Source organism: Mus musculus, chromosome 6, assembly GCF_000001635.26.
Source record: "Mus musculus strain C57BL/6J chromosome 6, GRCm38.p6 C57BL/6J".
Taxonomy (NCBI): Eukaryota; Metazoa; Chordata; class Mammalia; order Rodentia; family Muridae; genus Mus; species Mus musculus.
In genome coordinates this window covers 66,893,481-66,913,002 of record NC_000072.6, presented here as the reverse complement: position 1 = coordinate 66,913,002, position 19,522 = coordinate 66,893,481, and the positions used below count along the sequence as shown (strand labels likewise).

General features: G+C 43.8%; 1 protein-coding gene and 1 long non-coding RNA gene across 8 annotated transcripts in view; one reads left to right on the top strand and one right to left on the bottom strand.

The window, feature by feature from the left end:
• The window catches only part of Gng12 (guanine nucleotide binding protein (G protein), gamma 12), a 124,965-nt gene extending 108,359 nt beyond the window's left edge, over positions 1–16,606 (bottom strand). For 3 of the 7 annotated variants that reach the window (NM_001177560.1, NM_025278.5, NM_001177557.1), the window contains exon 1: positions 16,476–16,606. The gene's annotated coding sequence lies outside the window, so the exon portion shown is untranslated. Of the gene's footprint in view, positions 1–16,013; positions 16,113–16,475 lie in introns of those variants that run through there. The other 4 variants (NM_001177559.1, NM_001177556.1, NM_001177558.1 and 1 more) reach the window with 3 other exon arrangements.
• The window catches only part of 4930597O21Rik, a 29,533-nt gene extending 11,174 nt beyond the window's left edge, over positions 1–18,359 (top strand). The window contains exons 2-3 of the long non-coding RNA XR_003956381.1: positions 15,986–16,958; positions 17,843–18,359. This is a non-coding gene — a long non-coding RNA (RIKEN cDNA 4930597O21 gene). The remainder of the gene's footprint in view (positions 1–15,985; positions 16,959–17,842) is intronic.
• The last annotated feature ends 1,163 nt before the right edge of the window (positions 18,360–19,522 follow it).

Here is a 19,522-nt window from a genome sequence, read left to right as displayed (position 1 = left end):
AATCTTTTCTTTTGAGTTCTGGAGAACACCAAACTCTTAATTCTTTCCCAACATTTACTCTTAAACCCCCTTGGCAGTGTTTTTTGATAAATTAACAACAAAAAACACAAACAAACAAAAAACAAGATAGAAAAGCCTTTGACTTCAATGTAACAGTCAATTAAAGACATCCACCAATGAAACTTCAACTACAGGTGGATTCTTAGCAACGATACCTTACAGGAAACAGAGACTGAGTGGGTCCTGGCAACTCCACCCCACGAAGTTGTTATGATGGTAGGCTCTTCGGATGCTCAACCTGCCATCTCTTCCCCGGACTTTATACTGAGGATGCTGACTCTGCTGAGCCTCAAGCTTTAGAAAGCTGGAAATACTTTTTGTGTTTTATATACTTCAGAGAACAATCTTGTGACCAATAAAAGACAGAGTCTTTCAAAGGTACAAAGAAAGAAAAATAACTGATAATCATTAACAACAATAAAATACCAACACAAAAAGCCTGAGCTAGTCTGCTGTCCATATGTGCATCCTTGGACAAGCCAGTGTGCCTGTCATAACTGTAGTTTTCTCCTTGTAAAATTAATTACACTTTCTTTAGAAGGTTTCAATACCTGGTCGAGTGTAAGCGCATGGATGGGTATAGGGGCTCATTCTTGGAGTCCTTGGATTGGAAAGGCCAAGGCAAGAAAATCAATAGCTTACTACCAGCCTGGACTACAAAGTCAGTTCCAGATCAGCCTGAGCTACAGAGGCAGAGTTGCCAAAACCAAACCAAACCAAAACAACAAAAACAAAAACAAAACAACCCCCAAACAAAAATAGACAGACAAACAAAGGAATAAAAACAAGGAAGAGAGGGAGATTGGGAAAGCAGATACAATAAACAACAGTTTCTCTTAATCAAATGTCATAAACATTTCAAGACCAAGTTGTATCCTTTAGATTTCATTTTTAATAATTAACAGGTTTGTGAGCATAAATTTCTCAAGGGATGCCTACTTTCAGGTTTTTTGGGAACATTCTTGAGAGAGAGAGAGAAACACATATGGTTTAGAAATTCAAGACAAGCAAAACATTTGTTAAAAACAAACAAAAAAAAAACAAGAAAAACAAGAAGAGAAGAGAATTGAAAAGAAAAGAAAAGAAAAAAGAAAAGAAAAAAGAAAAGTGACCCTGTTTGGCCTTGAACCTAAAACTGCAGATTTCATGTGAATTCAAATAGTCCACATGCCTTTCCTGAAAGTCACAGATAAATTAAATGTGCTGGACATGAATTTCATGTTAAGCATGAAAACAATTTCTCATAAAAACTGGAAGTCCACGTGGCCTTCAAAGAACAATTTGCTCCTATACTCCATGTTATAGCAAGGTGGTCAAGAGTTAACCCTCAATGTCTCAGAATATTAAAACCCTGTCTTCTCTGGAAAAATACTTGCTGACCTGCCTCAGAGCCTCAGCTGATGGCACTCGGAACTGTGGGCCTCACCTGTGCTGAGCTGTGGTGTGTGGAAATGGAAACAGACAGTATTCCTCTGAGGGCATTCTGTTTTGTTCCTCCACAAGAGGATGCAGTAACAATTTAAATGTAGAAGTTTCTGGTTTGACCCCACCCCCTTTAATGGGTGGATTACACAAGGCCTGACAAATTTCAAGGAAGGGGCTTGCATGGATCTGTGCTCAAAGGCTCCTCGGAGACCTCATATGTAGATGAGAAAACCAAATGGAATTCCTGACTCTTGAGCAGCCAGGGACTGATTCTGTCCTGACACAGAGCAGAATTCATCTGGCACCCTACAAGGTTCTTACACTGAACCTCGCTTGAGCTCCACAGGGGCACTGCCTTTGGATCACACCCAGAAGGGCTGACTCCACAGGTCTGGGTGCGGTTGGGTGTCGTGATTTTTCAGTCACTCCCAGTTGACAAGCGTGTGACCCACACCCTGGGAACTTTGGCTTCAGGAAAGCTGTTGGATCCTACTCCCTGAGCACCGCTTTCTCTCTAACTAAACGACACACTTAAAGGAACACAATGTCAAACACTCTTCAACTGTTTCAAGTCAGGAGGGTTAAGGTCAGAGCCTTCCTGTGTGCGCAGCCCTCCCCTCTGCCTGCCTACACAATAAAGATTACAACACCAAGTGAGTGAGTAAGCAGAGCGCATGCTTCCCAGCAGAAGGTAAAAGGGAATGCTCTGAGAGGACAGAAGGCTTGTGTACCAAGAAGCAGTCTGTGGCAGCCTCCCCTGCCCTTTGGACTTCTCCACATGGCTTTCCATCCCCTGAGCTCCACCTGGCTCCTCCTGCTGGACCCTAGTTAGTTACAAGTCATTTACTCTCAGGGACCAGGCCTCTTCTCCCTTCCTCCACTCTCTGGCAGCTACAGCTGGTTGCTCTTCCCAGCCTCTCCCTCGGTTTCCAGGTGGACCTTCACACTCATAAATACCTTCAGGGCAGCCGAGAGGCTGCTGGGTGGGGTGTTCCCTAGGGCTCTCCCTTAGGCTAGGCTCTGGCTCACTCAACCTTCCCATGCCTGGTTGAAGCCAGGTGACAGACAACAAGGGGCTGAACATGGCCAAGCTCTCAAGCCTTGGGATTGAGTTCACAAGAAAATATAAAGCCAGGAAAACAAGGGGCACAGGCTTCTAATCCTATCTTTGCCATTCATCTGCCATCTTAAATGACTCTGGGCAAATATCAGAAGCTATCTAGAAGTGCCTAAGTTTCCCTACCTGTAAGGTAGAAATTAATGTTTTGACCTGATTCTTCTTGAAGCTTCTGAAAACTATCAAATTATCTGTTCCTTAATTCAATACATCTCAAAACATAGACTTATATATATTAACATGCCTGTCATACTATGAATGAAAATATGCCACTGAGATCCAACATATTGAGAAGACAAAACGTACAGGCAAAACTATCCAGTCCAATGTAATCATTAGTATACTGGTTGACTAGCTTGTTACAGTAAACATAGACAAGAAAATATATTAATGTGCCCAGATTAAAGTATAGAGAGCAAAGTCACACCAAGCAATTTATTTATTTATTTTTATTATTATTATTACTTTGGTTTTTCGAGACAGGGTTTCTCTGTATAGCTCTGGCTGTCCTGGAACTCACTCTGTAGCAATTTATAAACTCTGAAGTCAGGCACTTTTCTACATGCACATACTCGAGCGCTTCTGGGCAATCTTGAGAGAGGCAGATGCTATTAGCCTTGGGTCACAAAGGAAAGGTCTCAGACTTTGGGAGGAAGTTGTTCAACCACATGGCTGGAGTATTACAGCGAGGCTTCAGCCACTGTCTTGACATTAGACATGCATCTCCATCTTCTGTCACACTGCCTCTGTCTTAACAACCTGTGAAACCATTCCTGACTCCTCCTAGCCCTTCTCAGACAGACTCAGTCTCCCCGACACTGTCCTTATACTCCTTGCCTCATAGACCTTAGAACAGTGAGGACTACATACATCACTTGTGCCTCAGACACATCTTCTTAATGGGTCAACAATACACGAGATTAGGCTGGGTCAACGAGATAGGCAGAAGCTCAATGGTTAAAGAAAAACCTTCTCATAGTTGACTACCCTCCTTGTGTTCTCAAACCTTATGATAGGTGCTTAGTGAGTGTGCACTAGACCTCAGCAGACAGAGGGTAAAAAACTGACTGGCTATTACCAACTCACTTCGGAAGAACACTTTTGTAAAATGCAATAAAAAAGATTTCCTAGAAACTGGGCAATATGCGAATTCATTGACAGTGAAGCTGCTACAGAGATTACTGATTGTATCTTCCCAATAAGTAATTCTGTACTTATCTTGCTGCCTGCTGGAAGAGTGGGGCGAGGCTGACCTGAAAGCAGCAGGCTAGACCAGCTGGGCTTGCCACACAGAGAGTAGCTATCGAATACTGTTCATAGAGGGTGCGCGTACCAAACACTGCTGACTGAATCTCACTATTAACTCCTTTTAAATCTACAGGTTGCCTTTGGGTAGGTGCACTGGCACCTCCACTTTAGGGGTAGTGATTTTAAGTCTTCAGGGCTGGTAAGAATCATAGCTGGACTGAACCTGGACAGGAAACTCCTTCCAGACAGGATGGTAATTTTGGGGAGCCCATTGTCATGCAGGAAGTAACCACTCAGAACTTCATTTCAGAGAAATCACCTGGTGACAGCAGAGTGCAAAAGTCAGGGGCAGAGAGAGGCTGGCTAGGAAGTGGCCAGGGACAAGGCTGCCTGGGATAGAAGGAAGTGTCAGGGAGAAAGGAGATCAGATAACTCAGGGGTTCAGAGTCTAACAACTTGCAGGGAGGGGGAGGTCCTGAAAAGACCTGAAAAGGGCAAAAAGAAAACTAGACTCAAAGGGATGATGAGCTCAGCTTTCAAAAACGTTTACCTGAAGTAATTCTCTTGGCACAACGTGTGGCGGATCCCTGAGCACTCTGAGCTCAAGCATCCTCTCTTTTTATCTGCTTCTGCCAACCCACCCTCCTACTCATCCCCTATGCTTTGGTACACTTAAAATGGGGCTAAAGGCAAGAATTAAAAATAGTTCCAAAACTTCCACCCCTTTGAAGTCATACAAAGCTCATGTCTGGGGCACAGGCTCCCAGCTCACTATAGCGGATCTGTGAACAGAGATTTCTCTATGAAATCTCGTTGGCACTTTCATTAAACCCAGTGTCTTAGTTATGGTTCTATTGCTGTGAAGAGACCCCATGACCAAGGCAATTATAGAAGAAGACATTTAGTTGGGGGCTTGCTTACAGTGTCAGGGTTAGTCCATGATCAGCATGGTAGGAAGCAGACCACACTGTACTAGAGCAGCAGCTAAGAGAGTTACATCCTGATCCACAGGCAGCAGGCAGAGAGAAAGACACTTGGCCTGGCACAGGCTTTTGAAATGTCAGAGCCCACCCCCAGTGACACCCTGTCTCCAATAAGGGCACACCGTCCTAATCCATTCCAAATAGTTCCACTAACTGGGAATACCAAGCATTCAAACATGTAAGCCTATGGGAGACATTTTCATTCATGATACCACATGGTGCACACATGGTGTGTGTGTGTTGCTTATAACTTTACTCAGGGCCTTATGCATACTATGCAGGCACTCTCAATGAGTCGCATTCCAGCCCCATCATCTGGCTCTCTGAACTTCTCACTCATGCCTACCAAAAAGGCCTTCTTTCTTTGTGTTCATCTACATTAAGATTACAGGTAAGCTCAGGCTACCTTTTGCACACCCTGGTCTTGGCAGAAGTATTATTTTACACAGAGGCCTTCCCTGAGGTTCTCCATTAAGGAAGTCCTCCTAGTCTCCTGACTCCTAGTTCTATGACCTCCACAGTACTTACCCTGTCCTGTATGGATACTGTTGGTGTGGTTTTACTAAAGAACTGCTCATATCTTTTTTTAAAGCCATATCTTCACGGATCAGGCAACTGCTTTGTTGACTTAAGAAGATCATTAGGGTATTTAAAAGGATGAAGGCTTGGGGCTCTTGTCTCAATGAATTAAAGATTAAATAGCAAGAACAAACAAGGGAGCCATCAGAGGAAAATGTGCCTTCCCCTTTATCTCCTTCCTAGCTAGCAGACCACCTGCTCCAGTGAGTGGAAGCCTCTCCTGTGACACTTTTCATATGCTATTCTCCGGGACAGTGAGCCAAGTGAATACATAAAAAGTATACCAACTTTAGAATCCTGGGATTCATAGGAGGAATGCCACTAGCACTGATTTTTGCCCCCTTCCAAACCAACTTTCTCCCCTGTAAATGGAGCTGGTGTACCCTACCTCACATTCCTACAAGGAGTAAGGAAGTGTCCTAGCACATGCCTACCTCTGGCACTTAAGTACTAATCTCTACCTTTGTTATCAAGTTTGCTGTCAGCAAAATGCATTCTTTTAATTAGGGTTTGACAAATGCACCAAGGTTCAAGGTGACAGGCGTTGTGCCACCACTGTGATCATGGCATTTGTATGGAAACAGCTAACACTCAAGCATGCTTTCCAACATTCCCAATGCTGTATAAGCATCAGTCACTCCTCTATGCTAAGACAGAGACAGTCATTTTGCCACTGCTGGTATTAGGATGACTCAGGAACTCTCCTCCTAAGCTGTTCAGGTCCTCTAACTCCAGGAACCTATGAATGCTGGACCAAATCTACCCAAACAGCCCTCAGAAGCAGGTAATTTCCCTAGCTAGAGAACAGAGAGTAGAAGGGCCCATTAAAATCCAGATACAAGAAGGGTCTGCCGTGCTAATGCCCAGGCTAAGGTATAAAGCCCATGGCAAGTACCAAAAAAGTCTCTAAGAAGTGCAGGTGGCCCCCACTGAGAGACAATAAGGAACAACCCTCAAAGAACAGAAGTCTACCAATAACCTGAAAGAGCCTGAGGTAAATGGGAAATTCTTCCCAGAACCTCTAACAAAAGCCAAGCTGGCCAACACTTCAAGGAGACATACCAGTCACACACATACCCTGACTTCTGATCTACAGAACTATGAGATAAAACATCTGGTTGTCTCAGCTGTTTTTGATAATCTGTTATAGCAGTTATCAAAACTAACCCTCTTATGCTGATACCTGATATAGTTTAACTGACAGCATTTCTTTTCCCTGATAGCTGAGAGAAATGGCCTATTCCATAACTGACAGCATCTTAGATTACCTGAAATACACCTGTCAACTGTTTTGCAAGTGGACATTATATTACGCCATCAGGTAATTCAGATTGCAGGCTTAAATTCTGAAGCATTAAGTATGCTGCCACACAGCTCCCAAGCGTTTGAGTATACCATAAAGGTCAAAGATGGTGCCCAGGCCAGCATCTAACACAGGATCCTTGACACGTCGAATACGAAGACCCAGAGGGCACTCAAAGGTGCTGGGTATCCTTCTAGGTCCTGGGATAAAGTAATAGGCTCTAACCTTTTCCTTGTGGAATGGACACTACAGCAAAGAGCATCAACTGTGACATACTACAATGAGCACTAGAAGAAAAGTTACCATCCACAGCACTCCATTGCATGCGAGCAAGCGAGCGAATGAGAGAGTGAGAGAGCAAGAGAGCGAGAGAGCGAGAGAGAGCAAGAGAGAGAGCAAGAGAGATAGAGAGAGGTGATCTTTTCCCCTTGGTCACTCCTTCTACGGCTAGTGAACTGTGAGTTTGTTGTTAGAGATTTCTGCTTGCTTTTGAGAAAGGTTTTGCTGGACAGCCCACACTGGTTTCAATCTTTCAGCCCAGGCTAACCATGAACTTATGACCATTCTGCCTTAAGATCCTGAAGGGTATGATTACAGGCATGTGTCACCATGCCCAGATGGTTTATTTTTTATGAACAGGTAAACCAGCTTTATATAGGACTGCCTTTTACAAATTTCTAAAAAAAAACAAATTTAAAAAAGGACCACAGCTTTCTCTTCACCAAATCAGGTTCCCCTTTTTTTGACAGAATTCAGTCTTTTAAAAACTGAAAATTAATTTTAGATTAACAGCATCCCAAATGTTTACTGACTAAAGAGCACGTGCAGGGGCTGAAAAGTCCTCTCAGGGGTAAGATGAATCCTGTTTTCCAAAGGACCTGAGCTGAGTCCCTAGAACCCACAGCAGAAGGCTCCTCACTGACCTCAGCTATACAGGATCCACAGCACACACACGGCATGCACTCACACAGACACTGGGACACAAGGACAGACAGAATCTTCCTTTTAAAAAAGGCATCTCAAAAGCAAACTGCAGCTCCATCCGTTCATGTTCCTAGCATGCGGAGCTCTGATCCTCTTAAGCCATTTTTGCTTTCATCTCCTTTACCTTGGAAGGATCAAATACCTCCCTGGTTATAAAAATCATACAGAACAACCAAATATAAGACCAAACTAATTTGACCTGTATGACCTTCCTAGAGATAAAAAAAAAATGTGAAAAAGTCTAGACTTCTGAAAAGATTTCTACAGAAAATTGGAGTCTACATGTTTTAATCTCCTTTTCAATCTCCATACACACCCATGTGTATGTACATGCATTACGTGTTGTGTGTCTGTCTGTATGTGTATGGGGGAGGAGGGAAGGAAGGAGAGGAGAAATTCTAGGCTAGAAGATATTTTTTTTGTGGCCTTGGAGAAGCCACAAGTTAATAACAGCATTAGCTGAAGCCTGTAATTCAGACATTAGCAAATGCAGAGAAACCATACTTTGTACTTGTCTTGATTCTGTACTAATGATCTGGCAGCCCACTCCACCCAGGCTCACACTTTTAGGTCTGTATTTAAGAAATTCTGACAGGCCATACACAAGAACAGTTACAGAGTCCCACAAGAGAACTTACCAGCCTCAACAATGTCGCAAAGGCCCATACTTAACTCAAACTTCCACTTCACTTCTAATTGTGGAAAAAAAAAAAAATCACTACTCCAAACTGTCACTTCTCAGGAACCAGATCAGGAGAATAAAGAAGACCCAACAGTCCTCTTACTGGTGGTCTATGAGCAACATGCTGATCCAATACTTCCCGAAGGTGCTCACAGAGCTCAGTGGCTCTGCAGACCACTTGTGGGGACACACCCGTACGTATGCAAAATGGCATGCTTAAGCTGTCTTCACAGGACATACGGCCCAAGGATCAGATACAATCCCCAGCCCCAGTTGCATCTGCACAATGGGAAGCTGATGCGACCGAAAGAGAAGCTATTTCTGACACACTGCTAATTAACACAGCAAGGCAGGTACCAGTAGAGAAACCATCTAGACAAAAGAATGGGAAGAACAACATACACATTCACACCTCCTTAAATGTACAAGTTAACACCTGTAGGTGGCGTGAGAAAGGCCTGTCCGACAAAGTTTTAGTATTGTCCTTTCTACCATGATTGTTACACTGGGGCGCACATATTAATATTTCCTCTTATGAAGAGATTGTCCCTATGAGTATGAGGTGTAGACAACAGGTTCTCAGGCCAAAGGTTGTAGGTCAGAGGAACTCCGTGCAGAGTTCAGGAAGTGAGTGTAGTGAGTGTGGACAGGGGACTTCTGCCCTTGTGAGTGTGGGTGGCCTGGAGTCCCTGTTACGTATTATAGCCAGAGGAAGTTAGGGAAGAACAGGTAAATGGAAGGCAAAGGCAGGAAGCCAGCACGACCTCCCAGGCAGCACGCCAGGAGTGTTTATTTGCTCTCTGGACTACGCAGTAGCTGAAGCATTCTGCTTATCACCTATGTAAGTTAGACAAGAAGCAAAGCACATGCAGATGCATGGCACAGGGTCTTTGAAATCACACTGCAATGTGGCAGATGAGTCTGCTGTTTAAAGGAGGCCACCGGGAAGTTTTGTAAGGAACGGTTGCCTGCTATCTCTGCTTCGGAGATCCAAGACTGAGGATGATCTGCTCCATCTAACCAAATGAAAAGCGGGAGGCATTTGCTTTTCTAGACACGCGGGCATCTTCTCACCACGTGGTCTGCCCATATAATAGCAGAAGGCACAGTGCAGACCAACCCCGTCACCTTCGCACAGCACCTGACAGCAACACCCACCAAACAGGGCTCTGTTCCCACCTGCTATCCCAATCCTCCCAAAACCCTGCAGGAAGAGGAAGCTAATTCTGACAGCAAACTTGAAGCCGCCGCCTAACAGCCAGCTGGCAGCAAGGGAGATCCAGAGAAACTCATAGCTTCTGGTGGCTCTGGCACCAGCCTTTCCGACTTCTCTCCTAAATTAGAAGCCTGTTTCCCAAAGGTGCCATTCCAAAGGCTCTTATAGCTAGACTCACCACTATTTATCCACAGCAAGAGGACCACATCTGTCTAGTACCTAACAGGAGTCATCACATTCCCGGCAGTTCCTAGGCCTCCCTTCTGGTGTCACAGACATGAGGGTGTTTTAGTGGACAGAAATTATTGCGAAGGAATGCACGAGCTGTTCCCAGCTCAACAAGTATTAGGTGGTCCCAAGACTGCTGCAGAGCAATCAACACAAAACAATGTCAAGGACAACCAGGTCTTTAGCTGCCCCTTAAGGGAAAAATGAATCCAAGAGAAAAAAGTCGTTAAATAATCTGTGTACTACTGAAGAAGATATGATTCCCAGAAAACACAATTTAATTTCCTTTTTTGATCAAAAAGACAGTGGCTTACGCATCTTGTGGCACACATTCAGGGAGCATGGCCTTATTTCTTCAGTCCTCTGGCATTTGTCAAGTTCTTAGTATGGGTCACACTCTACAGTTCAGGGCATTTAGAAGGGTATTGTAGCTGAATGAGCTTCGAGAGGCACAGCTATTGTCAGACACAGCACTTCTGTGGGTTGAGAAAACAAAGCCCACCACTACTACCACCACCGAAACACCCGAGTGGACTGGAAAGAAACACATCTACATCCCAGAATAGTCCTACTCCAGTATATGGTTTTGTTCTGTTGGTTTTTGCTGTTGTTTTGGTTATTTTGCTTATTTGTTTGTTGTTGTTTTTTTTTAACGGTGTGAGGAAGCTTGTTTTTGAGACAGAGTTCCATTGTGTAGCCCTGGCTGTCCTGACAATCAGTATGTAGTAGACCAGGCTGGTCTCAATTTCCTAGCAACCTTTTTGCCTCTGCCCCTTAAGTGCTGGGATTATAGGTATACACTGCCATACCCAGTTTGGCCTACTTTTTTTTTTTTTTTTAATTTGCTAGATATTCTGGTGAACAAAATTTGAAGTTACCATGATGAGCTTGAGATCTGAGTCAATGCACCCCAGTGAGAACTAATGGTTTAGCGTCAAGTGGTCAGGGTTATCTTGGCCAGCAGTATCAGCTTATCAGCAGCTAATAGAAATTCAACAGAAATCTGAGGGTTCTCAGCCAGTGAGGTGTCCTTCTGACTGTCTTATGGGGCCTGCACATAGTCATGCTGCATGAAGGTTCTCCAGAGAGATTTCAAGTGTGGACGATAGCAATGAGTCCCGCCTGCCAGTGAACACTGGTGACCACATCCACCCAAATCCAACCTGGGCTCAAGCTAGCTTCTCTTCGCAAGTCAACCACATGTCAACTATTGTACGACCTTCCCTGCAAGAGGAATGACTACAGCCTATTCTGCAAGAAAGGACACAGAATACACAGATTTCTGAATCCCAGGTCTCAAAATCACAAACTTAAAATCAACAAATGGAAAAAGTACAAGTTCTTAACAACTGATTCATTCAGACAGACCCAGAAAAAAACTTCTTTTAGCTACAATCTTTGGGAGCAGCTCAAAGTATCAAATCTGAAAGGTCTGCAACACTCTCACTCGTTGTTCTGTAACCTTCTGAAGTGCAGCCCTATTAAAAAGAAGACAAAAACCCTCCCTGTGCCAGGATACGAACCAGACACTCGCAGCTAAGCATTTTTATGACACCCAATAAAACCTGCCATGACAAACGAAACATTTAAGTGACACGAGAAATGATTTTTCAAAAGAGATTTGGCAGCAAATGGAGTAACTCAGCTGGAAGCCATCTTCAGCTCAATCATTTCTACCTTCTCCCCAGCTCCAGGCTGCTTACCCCTGCCCTTGAGAGAAAATGTAGGGCACCCTGCACCTACTGGTAGGAGCTATGCTGGAACAGAACTTTGCAAGCCAATTTTCTCTTCTACCCAACCGAGGCTTCCTATGGAAGGACAGCTTCACAGGTCTCTGAAAGACTGGTCTGTGAATGTATCTCACGCCTGTTGGGTCTCAGATGTGATAGGGGCACCAACTGCAATGGCTGAGGATGAGATGAGCTCCAAAGGAGAGGCCCCCATAATTCTCTTCTGGTTACTTATCTCACTTACATAAGAAGCCCTATTTATGTGTCTCTTGACTTGATTTACAGCTTTTCAAAGCATATGCTCCCATTAAGCCCTCTATTTTTTCTCCTCTGACTGTATGGGCCCCTCCTGTGATTCTTGGTAGAGTGCTAAATCAACTATAGAATTACAGATACTCTGGGGGAAATTTTTTTATATCCCTTGAGGTTTGAATGCTTAAGAAACATTAGTTTCATGGGGGCCTTGTTGAGAACTGGGCAAGACCTAAACTAAAAAAGGCTTAGGAAGGCTCAGGTTGGATGGCAGTCTGGTGATTAGAATCAGTCAATTGTACTGCTATCACGTCTTATCGGTCATTGCTGTGAGCTTCACTGCACCCATTTGTTCCTCAATTCTGTCATCCAGGACAGACCACAGGTGCTCTTCTATAAATGCATCTTGTCAAGGCATTAGACCTGGACTGGCTTATATGTAGCTCTTTATTATTGACTATGTTACTTCTAGTATCTCTGTGGTAGCAGAGATCATCCCCAGCACCTGAAGTGGCAATGCAAGGCCCATACGTTCAAGGCCTGATTGGGTAGCAGTGTATAGAACCATGTAGCATGTACAAGCACCTAGATTCAACTGCCAGTAAAACACACACACACACAACCACACACACACCAAATGCACACTAAATATCTCTTACAAAGATAAACCTAAAAACTTCTGAAGGGCTTCTCATTTACTAGGAAGGCATGGGCCCTTAATTTGATGGCATTCATGTGTCACAAAAGTTGGTGTTTTTTTCTTTCCCAAGGCAACAAAATCCTGCTATGTGCAGTTATAAACCAGAACTTATTTTGAGTAACTATTATGAATGATCTGTTATATGTACACGCTTACTAGGGAAACTGGGAGAAAATGGAGGCACCCATCTGTATCTTCCTTCAAGCCTTTAAAAAAAAACTTCAGAGCTAGCTGTAATTGTAATAATGCACTATATCTGAATCTGTCTTTCAACTGTGTAACCTAAAACAAACCTCTTCTCAGAGTTACCGATTAGAAAGGAAGATGAAATTAAGATCTAGAATTAATTCGTTGAGTAAGTTGATAACCAAAACCTGTTTCATATTTAAAAGACAAAATGTTATTGCCTAATCACTGCATAGTTTCTTACTTTGTAAGTACAATTTGGCAGAATTTTAAAAATAATAATAGCCTTTTTGACTTGAGAGAAATATGAAAATTTTGTGTGGCCATTTTTCTGTTTTAAAAGTAATGCATACTCATTATCTGTACAAAGATATCTTAATGTTAATACTTACTGAATACTGAATACATGGTAGGCAATGTCCAACGTGGTCTACCTAGCAAATTCATTTATTCCTCACAACCTCAATAAGGCACAGAGAAATAACTAAGTCATCTGATTCACACACCTAGGGACACAAGCCAGTAAGCCAACATTATGCTGTGACATTCCAGGAGTAAAAGCAGGCAATGATTTAGTCAATCAAGTCTTTCAGTACAGTAGAACACAATGTCACAGGCTCAAAACAATTCATAATGAACACTGTACCCTTTATACTTGAAATCGTGGTAAGCTAGCACTCCTGTGTCACCGACTTGGTTCATCAGATGCATCTGATATGCATTAATGAAGAAGCAGATGCTCAAAGGGGTTTGTTTTTTAGAGTAAAAAGTTTTTTTTTTTCAATTTCGCAAACTTTAGCAAATAAGTCAGTGATTCTGTGAGTTCATTTCCTGAATTAACCATCTACTCTCACAAAATTTTCAAAATAAACACAATTAGTCCCCACTTTTATGGCTTATCTGCTGGCCTTGGACAGCCAGGCACACAAGAGCCAACCACTTCACACTCTTGGATCACATCTTTTCAAACTTTAACAGTCGTTCTTGATTAAAGACAAATGTTACTTCTGGGCTTATTTATTTATTTAATTTCCTATCCAAGGTTAATAAATGTAACTATTTAAAATAAAAATTCTTTTTAAACTTAAAAAGCAACTTATGTTCCTAATTGCCTAGCATTAAATACTATGTATTTAACAACATCAAAAGCATTATTAAAATTATTGGCCCATCAATCATTTTCATACTGCCATGGGTAAAACAGGACATACAAGCTTATACACACTTATTCACATACATACATTCACACATACATACACACACACAATCTGCTCAACCTTTAGTTTTTTTGTTTTTTTTTTTAAAGCAAGATATCACTCTAATATACGCTAGTTTAGAACTTATTATGTTGTCCAAACTGGCTTTGAACTCAGAGCAATTCTCCTGTCTCGGCTTTGCCAACTGCTGAGATTACAGGTGTGAGTTACCCTGCCAGCACTCATCACTCTTTGGAACTTAAAATGGTGGCATCTTGCATTTCCAGAAGGTTCTACCTATTATCATTTATCAAGTAACCTGCTGTGTAAACTAGATTAAAAAGAAAAGTGATCATTCTAAGCCCTTTATGTAGGTTAGTTTCAGTCTGTTTTTTTCAAAGACTAATTGATACACTTTCATCAAAACACTACAAGTAGAGACCACTGTTACTCCTGCTTACAAATCGGATTGAAAAGGGCTAAATAACATTCTCATCCTGGAGTGTCTGACAAGAAAGCCTACACAGCAAACCACTGTTAAGTACCTTCCCCTCTCAGTCAAGCTCAGAAAACTACTTCTAGAACTTCACCTTCCTATAAGGCTTACACTAAAATGAAACAAACAACAGCAAAAGCTAGTTAAAACACAGCGTAGTAAGTGAGATCGTTCTGACTTTTTTTTCCTACTAGAGAGAGGTTTGGAATAAAAATTATTGGGCATTAGCTAACTTTTTTCTGAAAAATTTTTTTTTTTACTGTGGGGCCCTTTGCTCTCATCACCTGAACGCCATGTGTGTTCTGTAACCTATGACAACAGCAACCCAACTGTCAAGAGATTTGTCTTTCAAATAAGCTCAGAGCTTTCTGCACCTCCTCTGTATACCACACTTGTCGTCTCCTGAGAAGCACAGATCCTTATTCTTATAGGGTTCTATACAAATCTAAGAGCTGCACACTGTGCTGGGTTCTACACAGTAACGTGCTTGTGCTCAATCCAGCTGCATTGTACTTAGTGTTCAGCATTCACTGGACTTCACCCAGGACTTTATGGTGCTGGCTGACTGTTAAGAGAGGCAAAGGATCTGAATATTTTATCTAAACGCCCACTTAGCAATCTACAATTGATTGCTTTTTAAAATGTGGTGGGGAGGAAAGAGGTGATCAGTGGGAGGGGCTTGAAAGAGAGGGTAAGGGGGTACACGTGTACGAAACAGACAAAATATAGAGAAAATATAAAAATATGTGAGGACCATATGCTTATTTATTGGAAAATGACCCTGCTGACATATACATTTTTGTTCTAAAAGGGGAGGGTGGCCCTCCTTTCTTGAAAGTGACTGCTTGATCATAGTAAATTTAACCTTACTGTTCTCCAGTGACTGCTTTCCCAGCTTCCCTGGGGAAGGGCTGGAATCCGGAGGTAATTTACATCCATGGTTTGAAGTGCCAAGCAATGGTGCAGCAGGGTGACCAGCACTCTCAAAACACAGCCAAGCTATTGCTTTAAACATTGAGAACACACAGACACAGAGCCTGGCTCTGACAACATCCAAAAGATTCATTATAGACAATCTATTCAGGAGACGCTACGATCGCCCCAGGAAATATAAACAGTGTCTAAAGAGCAGTGGGGAGAGGAAATAACTGACCGGAATGAGACGAATCATGTGAAGTCCGTCCAACAAGGCCTAAGACATCCCCAGTGTTTCCACTTGGAGCTGCGTTTAAACGTGCCCTGGCACATGGGCACAGATCTCCCCTCCAGCTCAAGCGTGGGGCTGCGTCCTTTCCTACCCACTTGTTTGTGCACAGCCACGCCCGCACAGGAGGACCACGAGACCACAGGCCTCGGCAGATCCTTCCAGCTGATTTCCAGTTGCTTAAAGTTTAACAAGAATCACGGCTCCCTTTGTGAAAGTTAAGTCAAGTTTACAAGGCATCCACAGACTTAAAAGGATAAACGAGTGTCAGGAGACACTAGCAATGGCGTCTTAAAATGAAGTTTAATTGACAGGCCCTAACTAAAATAAAGAGGAGTTTTTTAAACCCACGGGCTAAGCTTCAGGCGCTACATTTAAAAAAAAATATAAAAAAAGCACACAAGGCTCAAGTTTGAACTCCGACCTTCCTGTTCCAGTCACCGCCGCAGGGTCCCTCGTGAAGTGTCACCCGAATTCTCTCCACGATCAGCTCCTTACCCGCCGCCACCCCCCTGTGAAGACCCAGTACCGAGGCTGCCAACCCACGCGCGTCTAGAGATCGGAGGAGGGGCGTGCGTGGCGGCTCCGACCGGCTCCTCCCGCACCACCGCGACCTGGCGGCTTTTCCCGGGCCTTCCTCCGGCGGGGCGAGGCCGAGCGAGGCAGCTACGGAGACCCAGCCTCAGGGGCCACTCGCGCCCCAGCGGGCTCTCGCGTCTGTGGGCCCCGGCTGGCCTCGCTCCCACTCCCCTTCCGCGGCCCAGAGCGCCCGCAGCACGCGCTTCCTTCCTCCGCTCCCTAGCTCCAGCCCGCTGCCAGCCCGCGGGACCCACAGGCGGCCCCGAAGTAGCGGCGACCGCCCCGCCCCGTCCGGTCCCGGCGCTACCTTGGCACTCACTCTTCGCCGTCGTCGCCGCCGCCGCCGCTGCTGCCGCCGCCTGGGAGTCCGGCTCTCCGCGCTCCCGGGACCGCCCGACCTCTCCTCCCTACTCCGCTCCAGCTCCTCCCCTCGCGCGTGGGCGGGGCGCACGGCCCGGTGGGCGGGGCTGTCGCCGCCACCCCCTCCGCTCTGGCCCACGGGCATGGGACGTGGTCGCCGCGCCCAACTGCGGCCGTCGGGGGTCAGGACACGCGTGCCCGCGGCTGGGTTGGTGCAGCTCGCTGCGGTGCGGTGGGCCCGGGCAACCACGCGAGGCCACCACCATACATCACCACCAGGACCACACACCGCAGTCCCCAGGCTGCGAAGATGAGCTCTGCCAAACCCCACACAAAAGTGGGGCTCTGATCCAGAAAGGTCTGAGGAAACGGCCACCGTCATATTTAAAGGACTCTGGGGCAACAGGGAGGTTGTTTCCCAGAAATGGAGGTAAAGCCAGATTATTGAATGTCCCAGACCGGACAGAGTACTGCATAATAAATTAATTGGACAGGTTGTTTTTTTGTTTTGTTTTGTTTTGTTTTGTTTTGTAAGCATTTAGAGTTTGGCAGGTTGAAGGGCTAGTTTTGCTTCCACAAAAGCTGCTTACAGCCATTCAACAAAACGAAGCACCTGTTGTGTGGGGTCAAGCATTATGCTAAATGTGATAGGAGATACCATCAACCTGAGGGGGACTTGCTTAAGTCCTGTAGAGATGGATGTACAGAAATGGTAACACTCAGCAGTTGGCTAGAGTACTCCAAGGTGTGAGTCACTAATAATCATCGTGATCTCTTTTTAAAATGATGCTACTATTGGGTGAGAGCAGGGGTCAGTAATTGGACTCAGTGCCAAGGAAGGGAGGGAGGGAGGGAGGGAGGGAGGGAGGGAGGGAGGGAGGGAGGGAGGGAAGGAAGGAAGGAAGGAAGGAAGGAAGGAAGGAAGGAAGGAAGGAAGGAAGGAAGGAAGGAAGGAAGGGGAAGGAAGGACGGTGGGAGGGAAACATGTTGGGGGTTGGGGGTGGCAGAGTAGGAGGGGAAGTTGGGTGTGATCAGGATACCTGTATGAAATTGTCAAAGAATAAATAAAATATATTATTTAAAAGATCAAACAGAAATAAATAAGTACTAGCATTGGATGAGGATGCACTGTTGAGTGGGTCTTGGGGATGCTGGGATCTAGGTACTGAATCCCACTGAAGGCTTTAAATTCACTCCTGTTTGCACTCTTACTCAAGAATGCCTTGCTTGGCCAGTGTGGTCTGAGCAGCCTCCAGAGGATGTTCTTGTTGAGGTACAAACCACAGCCTGCCTTTTATTTCCTACTTTCTACAGTGTTAGGAAACACTTGGCTGATTCAGATCGTGACAGTTTGAAGATGCACCCTAAACAGAATGGCCAGACACAAGAATGGACTATTATGGTTGTGATTTCCACCTCTGGATCATTATATAGCCCAGTTAAGTACTTCATGTACTTTTAATTTTTCTCTCACTAATCTGTGGCAAAAACAAGCAAAGTGGCTCGTTGAAGAATGTCTGGCTTCTCAAATTGTATCCACCGATTAGTCTTTAAACAGTTATCTGCATATGGAGAGAACAGAAATCCAGTATCATGTACAAACTTGTGCAGAAATTGTCTATTGCATCAAGTTGTTTGAAATATGGTCTTTTATTTTATCTCCCCTCACACATTATTCATTTTTTATTTCTTTTCTGTACTAAAATGTCAGCCTGCAACAAATTAACAATAAAATACAGTTAATCATTTATACCCACAGGGGTCTGCATCCTCAAATTCAACTACAGATTGAAAGTATTTGAAAATAAAATTGAGTCTGTCATAAATAAGTATATTCTTTGTCTTTATTTCATTTATAATGCAGTATAACAAAACTAATATTTACATTGTACAGGACTAGATAATTAACAATCTAGGAATAACTAAAGCATTATCATATGCAAAATGTAGGTAAGTTATATGCAAATACTATGTCATTTGTATGAGAGTTTTCTATCCTTGGATTTTAGTATATGAATGAAGGACAGCCCTGGAACCAATCCCCTGTGGGCACTGAGGGACAGCTGTACTACAGAGGGTTGGGAGGTTCTGATCATAGTAGCCAAAAGGCAAAACGGTAAAAGGTAACATTTAACCCGTACTTCCTGTGCGGCAGATGTTGCTTTAAGAGTCTTACATGTATTAAATCTTTTCATTCTCCTAGCAACCCTAGCATGTAGGCACAGCAAAGTTAACCCAATGAAACTGAAGAGATAGGTTTTAAGTGCAGGTTGCTTAAACAGATTATGCTTTTAACCATGATTCTGGACCCGCTTCCTGAACTTTGATGACTCACATTCCATCTCCACGTGGCTGTGCTTCCTATTGCATGCATACGTATATACATGCAAACATACATACATACAAATACATGTATGTAGTAGTATATTTACAAGGTATATAATATATATATCTTTTTTTTTAAACCTGTACATAGTAAGTATATGCCCAACTCCATCAGTTTCTCTTAATACTTGGTCTGATCTCTTCCAACCCTTCTCTCAGCTTTATGAACACTGATTCCACGGATACTTCTTGCCTGCCAGCACCTGCATCTTATGGCAGAACTACCACATTCAGCTTGAGAGTGTTCTATCCCTGGGCACAGGGCAGCTGGAAGAACCTGGCAACTACTGTACTTCTTACATCGGTTCTTTAAGCAGTGACAAGAGTGGAGGTAAAAAACGCTCCATCTGTTTTGACACCAATTGGAATAACTGGAGGCTGCGTCTAAGATGTCAGCAACACTCCCTGCAGTGGTTGGATAAGCATCTCTCCTTGTCTCCAGCTCTTTGCTTAGTAACACATCTTCCCTTCCCTTCTTGGTCTTACCAGTTCTACTTCCTACTCCCCTGTCAATTTTTTTTAGGAATATATTCCAACGGAGACCTGCAAAAGGATTTGTGTGACTCAATGCAGAATGAAAATTGCTCAAAAATTATTTAAGAATTTCAG